Source organism: Oryctolagus cuniculus, chromosome 10, assembly GCF_051225735.1.
Source record: "Oryctolagus cuniculus isolate XC-2025 breed Fujian yellow rabbit chromosome 10, ASM5122573v1, whole genome shotgun sequence".
Classification (NCBI taxonomy): domain Eukaryota; kingdom Metazoa; phylum Chordata; class Mammalia; order Lagomorpha; family Leporidae; genus Oryctolagus; species Oryctolagus cuniculus.
The window spans coordinates 26,316,991-26,331,750 of record NC_142876.1 but is presented as its reverse complement, the minus strand read 5'-3'; the positions used below and the strand labels follow the sequence as shown (position 1 = coordinate 26,331,750).

The following is a 14,760-nucleotide window of genomic DNA, read 5'->3' as shown; positions in this document are numbered from 1 at the left end:
TTGCTTTATATGATAAAACAGAATGTTTTGCAGGGATTTCACTTATATTGGACTGTTCTTTGAATCTTTTGAATCAATGGGATTGGCCATCCAAATGTCAACCAACTATGTGGTGGATTTCCCTGAAGGATGGGAGTTGAAAACGATTGCATGCAAACTTTTCCAAACACATCAAAAATCTCATGGTGTTAAAAAAAAAAAAGTGGTAAAAAGGCCAGGAAAGTGACCAATCACAAAACGAGACAGACAATGGGGTGGGATTGGGGAGGATGGCAAAGAAATTGGTCTGGAAACAACCTTTCTTCTATCCAAATATGCTATTACTTAGGAGCATAGTAGAATCGTAACCAAGACATTTTCTTTCATTAATCCTGGCTGGGTGCACTCTAAGGCTACTCGGAAATCTAAAAACGAGAACTGACTGATCGATGCTATTATGCTTATCCCTAATTGATTTTTTATCTCAGCACACAGCTCCACACCAGTCATCCACATTGGACATAGGATTGTTAATATTTCATTTCTATACTTAAAAGACATCTGTAGTTATTGTCATGCTAGGAAAGATTGTAGGTAAAATTCTAGATTGTGGAATCAAATGTTGTTTTTTTTTCATTTGTTTGCTTTTGCTTTATTTATTAAAAGGTATAGGCTTACAAACAGAAAATTCCAGATTCACATTGCAAATATTTTTTTTCTTTTTTTCCACAAAGAGAGATCAAGAATTTTCATTAACTATTTCATTCCCCAGATGTCCACAAGGACTCCTTGCTTGCACTAAGCTGGGAGCTTGGAAGTCAATTCAAGTTTCTCATGTGGCTGACAAGAGCCCAACCACTTGAATCATCACTACTGGGCCCCAGAGTCTGCACCAGCAGGAAGCTGGAATCAAGAACTCAAGGTTCTTATGAAATTCAGGCCCTCTGATAGGGGATGCTATCATCCTAACCAGTATCTTAATGTTTATCTCTGATGTCCTTTCTAAAAGAAACTCACATTATAACAGTGTATCACTAATACTGAAAGCTGTGTAAGGTAGCCTGCTGTGTCTCCTTTATGCTAGGAAATGCTATCATAGTGCATCATGCCTCTGCTCAGAAGAAAGTCCTCTGATTCCAGCCCTGCTTCTTTACTTCTCTGAGCCTGGACACTTTCAGCATGAAATGGGGATAAAAATGCCTGCATTGTTTATTACCCCCATGATTATAAAGATCATAGGAAGCAATGCGCAGTATATGCAAATTGGACAAAGTTTTTCAATACAGCATTGCATTTAAGAGTTAGACCTAGACCTACACCTAGGAGAGACTGTGGAACCTTGAAAAGAAACGCTTGAGGTACCAGCTGTAAGATGTCCAACTTAATGTGTTCAGCTCTTTGGATGCAATGGTGCCCTCCCTTTACAGGCTAAAATGGCAGCTATGGTACCTCTGACATCATTGCCTGATTGAGATTACAGCCAACTATGGACAGCAGTGAGAAAAATCTTAACTGACCATATTACGACTAGAAGAAGAAACTGTGAGGAGAAATATAGAGACAATGGATAAATTCTCCAGCTATCAGAGGGGTACGGTATAGACAAACTGCAAAAATAAAAAAAAAATATTTTTTTAAATAATAAATGCGTACCATTGTGGATTTTGGATTTTTGATCCTGAATTTATTTAAGCAATATTAACCTTGAATCTTGAGTTTCCTCTGTTTTCTTTTATGGGAACCAATATAGTGACTTGTAATTCAGTTGTGTGTAAATTAGAGAAAGCAGCATCACAGCTGTCAGTTAGCCAATTGTTTTGCTCTTTGTAAACCACTGAGAAAAATTACTTATTGTCTAGCAACATTTGTTTCTGGAAAATGTAATATATCCCTTGCATATCAATTGACTGATTATTCTGGGTCACTTTGTCTTCAATAATCAAATTTTGAGTAATGCTTTTTTTTAATTAAAGAATTGAACATTTTGGGAGAGAATTTGCAAAGACTGTAGCAAGAGGAAATGTAGGAGGTACAAGTCAGTGGTTCTCAAAGTATAGTCCACAGAATCTTAATAAAAATGCAAAAGTTTGCACTTCACTCCAGACGTACTAAATCAGAAATACTATGGGCATATATATATATATATATATACATGTAAACAGCCCTCCTGGTGATGCTGGTGCAAACTGAAGTTCAAGAATAGCAGGGATGTGTAAAGAGATGCAGAGAGACCAGGGGCCAGGCACTGGCAGAGACTGGAAGGTTAGGAAAAGAAAGAGCAGGAGGAGTTTGAATAACAGGAACCAACTCAGAGTTAAATGGAAGGAATAATTGTGTTGCATGGCATAGCTGGGTGACTCTAGTTCACGATAACTCAGTATATTTTTTATGAGCAGGTGAAGAGGGGAGCTTTAGGGATCCAATAGTAAAGTCACGTCAAGAAAGAGGAAAGGATGATCTCACTGCTGTGGTCAGCACACATTGTGGATATGTACTGAAATGTCACACTGTGGCCTGCAAACATGCACAACTATTTTTAGTAATTTTTTTAAAAAGTACCAGGGGATTGGGCCTAGAAGTTATTGGAAGCCCAGTTATCATCCTAAGAGCAACAGGAAAACAGAATGATTTACCCAGGATGGATGACCTGACAAATATAGCATTTTAAGAAGTAGGCTCTGGTTATAGGAAGAAGAGGAACTTAAAGGAAGCCAATGTGAATATGTTAAAATCAGTTAGGAATGCACATTAATTTACACTGCAACATGGAAATGCCAAGAAAACAGAGCTCATTTATTTCATTTAAAATTGGTTTGATCTTCTGGAAATCCACTCATTGTATACCAAGTAAAAGAAAGACTGAATCAATGAAGTTAGTTACTTACATTTAAACAATCTGAGTTTCACAGTCTACATTCTAATTTGTGTCAGTTACTAAGTCTTAACCATAAAGTGTTATAGAATTCACATGTTCAAATGGGAAAAACAAAACTATTTTTCCTCTTTCTGACCCATTTTAGTTTTATATATAATAGATATAAACATGTCTTAAATATTAAAAGTATTATAGTTACTGTATTATTTAGTAAAGATTTCAGTTGAACAGATTTATTTTATTAAGCAAATTCTCCATTTTAAAATGTAAAAGTATAAATTTATTTAACAATAAAGTTCCATCAATTGATAACTTGATAAAGAAATGATAGAATACTACTTAGCCGTAATAAAGAATGAAATCCTGTATCTTTCACAACAAAATTGGTGTGACTGGAGACCATTAAGCTCCATTAAGCTCAATGAAATATGCCAGTTGCAAAAAAAACACGTATTATATGTTTCCCCTGATTTCTGATAACTAATATACAGAGTACAAAAATTATTATGTATATGAATGAAAATGACATTTTGAGATTTGATTATTGTAGTATTTGTATTTCATTATTAGTAGTTGTCTAAACTGAGGAACAGTGATTTCTCTACTTGAAAAAAGTTCTTAAATTCTAATTTAATTCTAAAAGTAAATTTTAATATTTGGAAGTTTGGGGAACATATTTAGCACATTGCACGACATGACAAAGAGTATTTATGTTTATGCTTTCACACAAGGAAAATAGAGGATTTAAAAACAGCTGCACAATACTGGAGTTGCATGGATTATGGCACCACCATTCATTAACACCATCACATATTATGTAACCTCTGCACATGTTTTGAGAATATCTGATAAAGGCAAACTACACATCATGACATTATGAAAATAGTTTTGACCTCAAAGACTTCCCTCTGGTTAAGCACCAGTAATACAGCAATAAACAAGCAGTCATATCCTCAAAGAGAGGCCTACTCAGTGATCTCCAAGTATTTTGCAACATTAATAGCAAAATATTACTATTAATTCTCCAAATGTCCATAAAAGAGCAAGTGTATGTTGTTACACTGTTCTCAATTTTAGAGTAAAAATGAGACTTTTGACCTCACTTTTGCTTAATGTTTAAACAACAACAACAAAAAAATGACAAAATTACAATTGTAGGCAAGGTATAGAAATATTTTTATAAAAGTCTTGAAATTAAAAAAAAATGCCAGGCTACATTTCGAATGCCAAGTAAAATATCCATATGGCAGTGTTATCAAACATCCCTACTGTTGCAAGGCATGGTAGTATAATTTCCTAGATGTAGTCAAATTGTTCTTTGCAAAAATAGCTTTATTTAAAATTCCACAAGCACCTTTCAGGGAGCTAGCTCATATATTCAGATGAATAATATTGGAGTATGGAGTTGTACAATATTTATATCATCCTGCACGTGACCAGCAAGCCAAACAGCAGGAAAGAAAATTATAAGGAGTCTTTAGGTGGCTGAATTGGTCTCTGGTTGTCTGCAAACTTGTGAAGGGAGGAAAGTCTGTTTCTGTCTTGTCCCTTCAAATTTCTGCTCTGTACTGCCTTTCCCGACTTTCCTCAGAAAGGCCTCGAGACGGTTTAGGGTCCCATGTATATAGACTCTCAAAACCTACATCCAAATGAATATTCTTATTCTTAAAATGGAACACATATTCAGGATGCATTTGGAGTTTCTTGTAGTGCCAAGAAGTAAGGGAATTCTCAAAAAAAGAAAAATAAAGAATAATTGAAATAAGCCAATCCCGAAGAGACAAATACCACTTGTTCTCCCTGATAGGTGACAACTAATTAAGCACCAAAAAGGAAACCTGTTAAAGTGAAATGAACACTATGAGAAACGGTGACTTGATCAGCCCTCACCTTGACTGTTGATGAGCAACTTGATATGTTATGCCTCTTAGTATTTTTTTTTTGTTTGTTCTACTTAATACTTTTGGTTGAATACTGTAATCAATACACAATTCTTCTTAAGTGCTGAAACTTAACTGAAAAATGATCGCTGTTAAATATAAGAGTGGGAACAAGAGAGGGAAGAGATGTGCAATTCGGGACATGCTCAAGCTGACTTACCTCAAACGGTAGAGTTAGAAACATACCAGGGGATTCCAATTCAATCCCATCAAGGTGGCATGTACCAATGCCATCTCACTAGTCCCAGTGATCAATTTCTGTTCACAATTGATCATAATGATAGGACTAAGAACAAAAGGGATCATATAAACAAGAATAGTGTCTGCAAATACTAGCTGATAGAATAAAAAAGGGAGAGAACAATCCAACATGGGAAGTGAGATACACAGCAGACCCATAGAATGGCAGATGTCCTAAACAGCACTCTGGCCTCAGAATCAGCCCTTAAGGCATGCGGATCTGGCTGAAAAGCCCATGAGAGTATTTCAGGCATGGAAAGCCAAGACACTCTGGGGAAAAAAAAAAAAAAAAAAAACCTAAATGAAAGATCTCCACGAGTGAGATTCCTGTGGAAAGAATGGGTCATCAAAGAAGGAGGTACCTTTCTCTGAAGGGACTAGAGAACTTCCACTTTGACCATGGCCTTGTCTAAATATGATCAGAGTTGGTGAACTCAGGGGGCTTCCATAGCCTTGGCAGCTCATGACAAGAGCCTAGGGTGATTACTGATGCCATAAACAAGAGTGCCAATTTGTTAAGTCAATAACAGGAGTCACTGTGCACTTACTCCTCATGTAGGATCTTTGTCCTTAGTGTGCTGTACATTGTGATTTAATGCTATAACTAGTACTCAAACAGTGTTTTTCACTTTATGTTTCTGTGTGGGAGCAAACTGTTGAAATCTTAATGTATGCTAAACTGATCTTCTGTATATAAAGAGAAATGAAAATGAATATAGATGTGAATGGGAGGGGAGAGGGATTGGGAAAGGGGAGGGTTGCGGGTGGGAGAGACGTTATGGGGGGGAAGCCATTGTAATCTATAAGCTGTACTTTGGAAATTTATATTCATTAAATAAAATTTCAAAAAAAAAAAAGAATAATTGGAGTATATCAACGGGTCACCTGTGCCAAATAAAATAACTCCCAATGGCCAAAAACTGCAATAGTTTGAGGAATAAAATAAAGTAATATTGGACACTATCTCACAGTTTGATGTAAATATTCATATGTTTATGCTGACATAATTAAATGGTTAGAGAAATAAATTAAGTAAGGGAAACTAAAGAAACCTCCAGTGTGGGAGAATTCTAGTATTTTCACACATAACCAGCCCTCAAGGAAGTGGAACCTAAGTCCACATTGGATATAGTGAATTCCTTCCAAGAAGTACAGTATGGAAGTGAGAAAACATGACAACTACATAGAAGATAACACTCAACCAGACGAGCAAGGTCATCATCACTATTCCCAAGTCTTATTGGTAGGACATATCCTTGATATCATGACAGTTTGCAAATACTGTCATGTTTCTCTCCCAAACACTTGACCCCATTCTAATTGTGACAAAAATGCCACAAAATCCTTAGTCTCCTGAAAATTGTCAAGACTACCACAAATAAGATCATCTTGTCATAGTCAAGAAGAGTCTAAGAAAACATGGTAGACTAAATATTACATGGTATCTAAGATAGATCCTAGGACAGAAAATTCACTTTGGGTAAAAATTTAGGAAACACGAATAAAGAATGTCTATAGTTAACAATTCTGTATCAATATTGGTTTATTAGTTATAATAAGCATATCAAAAATTAGATATTGATAATAGTGAAACTAGATGTGCAGCATATGTAAAATCTCTGTTATCTCTGTAATTTTCATGTAATCCTAAACTTGTTTTAAATTTGAAAATTATAAAAAATGAATACAAAATTTAAGAGTCCATGTTAGGTAATTTATTGATGACATTTAGAACTGATATTGATAAGCTTCTTATGTAAAGAATGAAGCAGTAAATAATTCATGGTAATGAGCCACCAAAAGCCATATCTTCATTATATATTCTTCTTTGTTTACAACCTTTTGGTAATGTAAAAATTATTCCCACACATTGGGCCATGCACTGTGAAGCAGAGGAAAATACAGCACATAACTACAGATCCTCTTGACTTAAAATAGCTTGCAAGGAGGAAGTACAGACATATTTGTTTATTGTCCCATCAGAGCACATATAGACTTTTCTTAGTGTTCAGCCACCATTTGTTATTGTTTAGACCAACAAACATGTCTTTTTGTTTATCTTTTGTATATCTTATTCCTAAGACTGTGCTTATTTGCACTGTAAGGGTTATTTTATTTATTAGTGTTCAACTAGATGGCTTTCTTTATTTTTATCGCTGCAGTACAGTTACCTTTTTCTTCTAGACTTACATTCTTACCCTTTCTCCTCCTAGAATGACCTCCTTGTTCCTCTTTATCTAATTCATTCTTCAAGACCAGGCACTCTCCAAAGTTTTTAGGGTTTTACTTCCCAGCTTTTTTGAGATACGATTTACAAGTAAAAATTGTATGTATTTGAGGTGTATAACTTGATATTTCAATATACTTGCTCACTCTGAAATGGCTTTGTAATTTAAAAAATTAACATGTCAATCACTCGGGTACTCCTATTTACCTTTGTGTGTGTGTGTGTATGCGAGCACATGCATGTTTGTGGGTGGAGGAGACTTGGGATCTGCTTTCATAGTAAATTTCAAGTATATAATAATATATTATTATTTATTATAGCCACTGATTTATGTTATTTGTACCCTTTAGCCAACATCTTCCCATTTCCATTTATATTCTTTTAGTTTGACTTTTGTTACACTACACATACAATTGCGCTCTTGTGGTATTTGTCTTTCTGTGCTTGGATTTTTTAATTTACCATAATGTCTCCAGGCTTATCCATATTGTAGCAAATGACAGGACTTCCCTTCCCTTAAGAGACTGAACAATATTCTATTGTGCCTATATATCTCATTTTCTGTATCCATTCATCTACCAACTGGCATTTAGTTTTTTTCCATATCTTGGCTATTGTGAATGATGCTACAGTAAACATGAGTGTGCTTTCCTTTGAATACACACACTCAGAAAATCACACAAGAGTTCTATTTTTAATTTTTTGAGGACCCACCAGTTTTCTACAATGGCTGTATCAATTTACATGTCCATCAGTGATGTATAAGGGTTTCATTTTTTTCAACTTTGCCTATACTTGCCATTTTTTGAATTTTAGTAATAGGCATTTTAACAGGTATGAGGTGATTTTTCATTATGGTTTTAATTTGCATTTCCCTGAGGATCAATGATGTTGAATGCCTTTTCATATGCCTTTGGCCTTTTGACTATTTCCTTTGAAGAAATTTCTATTTGAGTTAATGGCCCATTTTTACTTTAATGAATTCATGTAGTCGTTTTAGAATTTTCTTTTGATGCTTTCTCTTGGGTTTATATCTATGTCCATCTATGCTCTATAATTTCCTTATCTGTGGCTTTGACATCAGAGAAATGCTGGCCAATCAGTATATGTCAGTTCATTTGAGAATAACCTATTTAGATTTGTAGTAATTATTGATGGTAATAACTTACTATTGGCATTTTATTAATTATTTTCTGGCTTTTTTGTAATTCCTTTTTGCTTTTCTTCTGTATGATGGTCTTATTTTGTGCATTGATAATTTTCTAAATTGGAATGCTTTTATTCCTTCACTTTTTATGTCTTAGCTATAGTTTCTTATATTTACCATGAGACTTAAATAAAACATAATAATCTACTTTAAATAATGATTATAACTTTTATTCAAATACATAAACTACTCTTGTATTCCCTTCCCCTGCTATTTATATTTTTTGTTTCACAGTTTACATATTTTTTCCATTAACAAATAATTTTGGCTATAGTTATTTTAATGGTATTTTTGCCATTATACTGTAGTTAAGTGATTTACATACTCCATAATTATACTACCAGAATATTCTGAAATTGACCACTCATCTTTACCAGATAATTTTGTTCCTTAATATGTTTTATTGCTGCTAATTAGCATCACTTGGTTTCAGCTTGAATAGTCTCCTGTAGTACTTTTTTTTTTTTTTTTTTTTTTTACAGGCAGAGTTAGACAGTGAGAGAGAGAGAGAGAGAGACAGAGAGAAAGGTCTTCCTTCCATTGGTTCACCTCCCAAATGGCCGCCACGTGCTGGCTGTGCTGATCTAAAGCCGAGAGCCACGTGCTTCTTCCTGGTCTCCCACTGCCTTCCCAGGTCATAGCAGAGAGCTGGACTAGAAGAGGAGCAACTGGGACAGAATCCAGCGCCCCAACCGGGACTAGAACCCAGGGTAACAGCGCCCCAGGCGGAGGATTAGCCAAGTGAGCCACAGCGCCAGCCTCCTGTAGTACTTCTTATAAGGCAGGTCTATTGATGATGAAGCTGTGAAGTCCTTCAGATTTTGTTGTTTTCTGTGAAGTCTGTATTTATTTAACTAGTTGTACATCACAGTTTTGGGATAAAATATTTTTGGTTGACAATATTTTCTTTCGGAACTTAGAATATGTATCTCACTCTTTCCTGGTGTATAAGAAATTCTCTATAGTCTCCTTGGTATTCCTTTGCAGATGATGTATTTATTTCCTCTTGTTCCTTATAAAACTCTCTCTTTGTCTTCGTTTTTTTTTTTTTTTTGAATGTTTGATCATAATTTGTCTTTGTGAAGTCCTTTTGTGTTGAACCTATTTGGAAACATTTGAGCTTTGTATAAACTATTATGTTCATCTCTCTCTTGAGGTTTGGGAAAATTTCAACAATGTTTTAAAAAATATTCTTCCTTCTCCTTCCTCTCTTCTCCCTCTATTCCTCTCATAAGGCTTATATTACAGATTTTAATTGTGTTCCATAAATCTATAACTTTTTTCAATTTTTTCATTTCTACTCTGGATAATTTCAAGAGACTTTCTTTGTGTTCAGAGATTCTAATGTTTAATCAAGTATTTAGCTGATACTAATTTTTTTCATTTCCTCCATTACATTCTTCATTTCCAAAGTTTCATCATATTTCCTTTCTTGATATCATTCTCTTCAACTCATTAGTTTGCACGTGTATTATTTTCCTGATTGCATTGGCTTCATGTGCTTACTTACAATTTACTGATTTCCATAAAACTACTTTGAATTCCTTCTCATATAATTCATAGGTCTCCATTTCTCTGGGGTTATTTGTTGGACAATTATTTTGCTCTGTTGGTGGAATTATGTTTCTTTGATTTTTCATGTCCCTGACAGTCTTGTACACTGTCTTCACATTGAAGTAAACAGTTACCCTCCCCTTGTCTTTACTGTCTTTAGGAGAGAAAGACATTCACCAAATCAGCTCAGCCAGGAACTGTTAGACTCTGTTAGATTTTTTTCTATGGATGCACCCATTGTTCCTTCTGAGAAAAATTCTCAAGATTGTAAGTTTTTTGTAATTCTTACAGAGCCGGACCAGGGGCTGAGTCACCTATTTGTTTTTCCTGGGGCAGAGCCCTGGAATGCCCATGTTTGTGTGATTTTTCCCAGCCACTCAGAATTGGGCTAGCCATCCCGGTATGACTGAATCTTCTGCTCATACTTGTACTTGCAGCCCATGAGGGCATGTGCAAGGATCTGGCAATGGTACAGGGAGGGGGTGGTGAGGTGCATAGAACATTAGTTTTGTTCCCAAGTAGTGGACTATTTGTGCAGTCCATAGGCAAGGCAGACCAAGTGGCTCGTGGCCTGTGAAGTGTTTAGTAGCAATCACGACTTTATATTGAATTTCAATCCCTGGTTGCTGGGAGTCCTTCTCTCTTATTTCCTCGCTGCCAGCCTTCCCTAACTGCTCAGCCTCACCAATCACATTATTTTTCTGAGTTGGGTTAAGACAGAATTGGGAATCTCAGGCACTGTCCCACATGGTGGGAAAAGTTAGCTTCTCACTCACTGTGCTCTCCCTTTCCCCCGTTTTTAAATCCTAAGCCAAGGAAGTCTCTCTTGACAGTTACGCCACCTGGGGAGGAGGGCAGTGATGGGTCAAGTGAAACTACTCTTCTGTGCTCTTCGTTGTTTTCATTCCTAGACTTTTTCCTCTAATCATGTGGTAAAATGTCTCTTATAGACTCCAAGTCTCCCACAAAGGTATTCTCATGTATTCGTGGAATAATAGACTACCATCTTAACCCTTCTTAGTCACCATTATTAAATGCACAATATTTTGGTAGTTTCACATCTTTCATCCTGAGAAAAGTCAGCAATACTGTTAGTACTCACAATACTCATAGGTCCTTAGCAAATAATTCTATTGAATCATCTATTGATCTTGCTTTGTGACTCCCTGCTCCCATTTAGTCACGGTGCTACATCGTCCACTGAGACACTGGGAATACTAGTTTCCAATGATTCTCTCAAAAATTGTGCTATGCATGATCTCAAATAAAAGTTTTACCCATGATATGCATGAAAATGTGAAGAATAATTAATTTTCTGGATGTTGATTTTACTATTCAGAACTTTTAGTGTAAAGGCGGAACAATACAGATCCTAATCATCTCTTGAACTACATCTCTTTAGGCTGCTGTCACTGCTTCCCTAGAATATAATCTTTCAATGTCGGCTGCAACCCTGCTTTCCAACCACTTCCACGAGTGGGGAGGAGACACAATGGTCTTCCGTGCCGAGTAAGAAGATCATTCATTTGCACATGGAATGTAACGTTTTCATCCATGAGTCTGAGACTAAACCAAGAAAATACACTGTCACCACACTGAAAAATGGCATGGGCTGAAAGGGGCCTATAAGTGTATAAAAGTGATGGTATCACAAGGCATCATGTGAGATAGGCCTAGCCATTCCAAAGAACCTTCCTCTCTCATGCACAAAGTGGGAAGGCTTCTTTGGTGATTTAAAACTGCCAGTGGCAAATACAGCACTGCCACCATAAGGAACCATTCCCGTTTGCTACCAATTTCACTGCCTTCAAGTCCTAAGACCAGAGACAGCCTTTTGCTTCAAGTTTGGTGGGCCCAGAGCAAGCACATAGACCTTCATCTGTGGGTAAGACCCAAGAATCTGCTAGGCAAGATTCTGGACCTTTTCCATGATCCATTGTGGGCGAGAGTTAACAATAGGTTAAGACAGTTGTCTCACACATCACCCAAAAGAAGCACTGTGGTATCTAGCTAGAATGGCCTGCTTATACTCCAAAAACGGCCTCCTCAACCTTAGGACTTTCGGTGACCACATGAGCTCAAGGCTCAGGGCATCTGATTTAACCAATGTATACCAGGCTTAGAGAGTTAGGCGATTCTGAACGAATAAAGCAGATTGAGGAGCCTGGCTCTGTTGTCATTATTGGCTTTAACCAATCTCAAAACACAGAGGGAAAAGGTTAGATAATTTCAAGAAAGATTCTCCCTGGGCTGGCGCCGTGGCTCACTTGGTTAATCCTCTGCCTGTGGCGCCGGCATCCCATATGGGCACTGAGTTCTAGTCCCGGTTGCTCCTCCTCCAGTCCAGCTCTCTGCTGTGGCCTAGGAGGGCAGTAGAGGATGGCCCAGGTGCTTGGGCCCCTGCACCCGCATGGGAGACCAGGAGGAAGCACCTGGCTCCTGGCTTTGGATTGGCACAGCGCCTGCCGTAGCTGCCATTTGGGGGTGAACCAATGAAAGGAAGACCTTTCTCTCTGTCTCTCTCTCTCTCACTGTCTATAACTCTACCTGTAAAATGATAAAAAAAAAAATTCTCCTAAATACAGGCATCCCCCTGCCCCTGAGGGAACAGATCCCAGCTTGAGACCTCTACTTGTACCATCTGTTCAGCCTCTCTGCTCAACTCAGGGGGCAGGCAATGCCCTATCATGACCCTAGACCCCAGTTTCCCTCTGGAACTGTCCTGATAATCATACAAAGCACATTAGAAACTTTAATCTAAACCCTGTTTCCTTGCGTGTGTGCTTTGTACCACTGTAATAGGCAGTGGAGAATACTGAAGTGAAAAACATTTCTGGACCTTTTATAAAAGTATCTGTATCCTACATCCTATCCCTTCAGGCCCCTGATGTCTAATAACTGACTGGGAGAACCAATTCCTATTATGATGCTAATCCTGATAATATCTTAATCCCAGAAAATGCACTTTTATTTAACAAGATCCTTTTTAATACCTTAACACAAAAGTTGTAACCTCCTCTGACTTTGTTGAAACATGTAAATTGACAATCTACTGGCTAGAAAGCTTCACTGATATCTAGATACTTATTAGGGATTACCATTTTAACTACTGTATTTAATAAATTTGTAAAAACTCTAGTGAGTGGAACATTACTTATTAGAATTTGTGGGTGAGGGGATATAAAGTCTGCCTATTGTTTTGCATACTCTATATCGCCTTGAATTATACCAGATGATTAAGAAGCCAAATACATGGGTTAAATCATGTTTCTGTACCCTGCCCTTCCCAGTCTCGAAAATCCTCTGCTTGGAGTTACTTCTACTGATTTAAATTTTGATGTTACAACATGGATCTGTCTTTAGGGAAAGAGCCTAATTAAATTTGACACCTTGTTTCCAAATTGGTGTTTTAAAGGATGGTTTTCATCAAAACATACACTTCTATTAGAGTAAGAAAAAGCATTCTTTGTGTCAATAAGAGCTCTAATTTTTCAGAATAACTGGTTGGCTTCTATAAACAGATTTTGAAGACCAGTATGTATATGTTTTCTTTTTTTTCTGCTAGAAAACTGACAGCTAAGTCAGACTCATCTCCAAAGATGCTTGATGGCCCAAAGATGCATGGAGTGCCCCAAAGTAACTTCAGATTTTATCTTATTTATTTTATCTTATTTATCTTATTTTTCCATTTTATTTTCCTATCTCAGTTTTCCCATTATTTAGTTTTTTGATAACATTTATATATTTGTAAGTCGCATTATGTATCTTTTTTGGGACATGATTAGTTACAAATAGTTACAATGTCATGAACAAAGTACTCTTGTGAGACTTTTTTTGTGGGTTTTGGAATCATACAGCTTTTAATCAATTGTTAGCTTTTCTTTTTATGAACTTTGAGAACTTTAGCAAGTTTCTTAATTTGATATGTCCTATTCCAAAAGTGTCATAACTGCTGATTAAGCCCGTTATCTTGATTCCTAATGCCATCTTCACTTTAGCTTTTCTGTGGATGCAATGCTTCCCACCATACATGTCTCTATGCTTTGCAAAATGGGATAAAAGAGTCTAGGGTAATTTTGACATGTAAATGAATCTCTACATGAGAAAATACCAGAAAACACAGAGAAGAGCTATAATCTGCAAGGAAACTAGGCATAAGGTTCAAAATTGTCTACTTACATTGTGGTGAAATTTATATCTCTAAACCTTGAATTTTCTATTCCATACAGAATTGATAACCTGCACTTGATTCAATCAGAAATATAAGACAAAGTGCTTAATTTTTGGCTGTCAACAATAGTTCCCCCACTAATAAAAATAGGAACACTTCTCTCTAATACACTATACATCAAAGAGATAGTGCCTGTCCTTGTAAACAAACAAAAATAATATATCAGAGCATATAAGTCTGTTCTATCTAATGAATGAATTTACAGTTTCCAAGAATAGTAAACCTGTCAGAGGACATTAAATGATATGTTGTCCTAGGAATAACTTCTGTGCCTGGCATTTATGTTAAGTTGTTAGCAAGTCATGGAAATAGAACATGTGGACCTTGATAATCGACCTATCTTTGATATTATTGTTAAGCTTGACCTTCTAGGGATTAAAGTGGCAGCTAGCAAAACGAATCATGCAAACATAGATGCAATGCTTTTGTTTTAAGTTTCTCATGGAAAATGGTTTTGTGATTGGTCTTTGAAGAGCACTTTATTTATAATCTTTTTTGTAACTTGGA

At 36.4% G+C, this 14,760-nt stretch overlaps 1 long non-coding RNA gene across 7 annotated transcripts in view; it reads left to right on the top strand.

Moving 5' to 3' along the window:
* The window catches only part of LOC149123713 (uncharacterized), a 593,545-nt gene that overhangs the window by 479,466 nt on the left and 99,319 nt on the right, over positions 1 to 14,760 (top strand). For 4 of the 7 annotated variants that reach the window (XR_016214005.1, XR_016214004.1, XR_016214002.1 and 1 more), the window contains one exon: positions 752 to 1,577. The exons of the other annotated variants lie outside the window; for them this stretch is intronic. This is a non-coding gene — a long non-coding RNA (uncharacterized LOC149123713). Of the gene's footprint in view, positions 1 to 751; positions 1,578 to 14,760 lie in introns of those variants that run through there. 7 annotated transcript variants of the gene reach the window in all.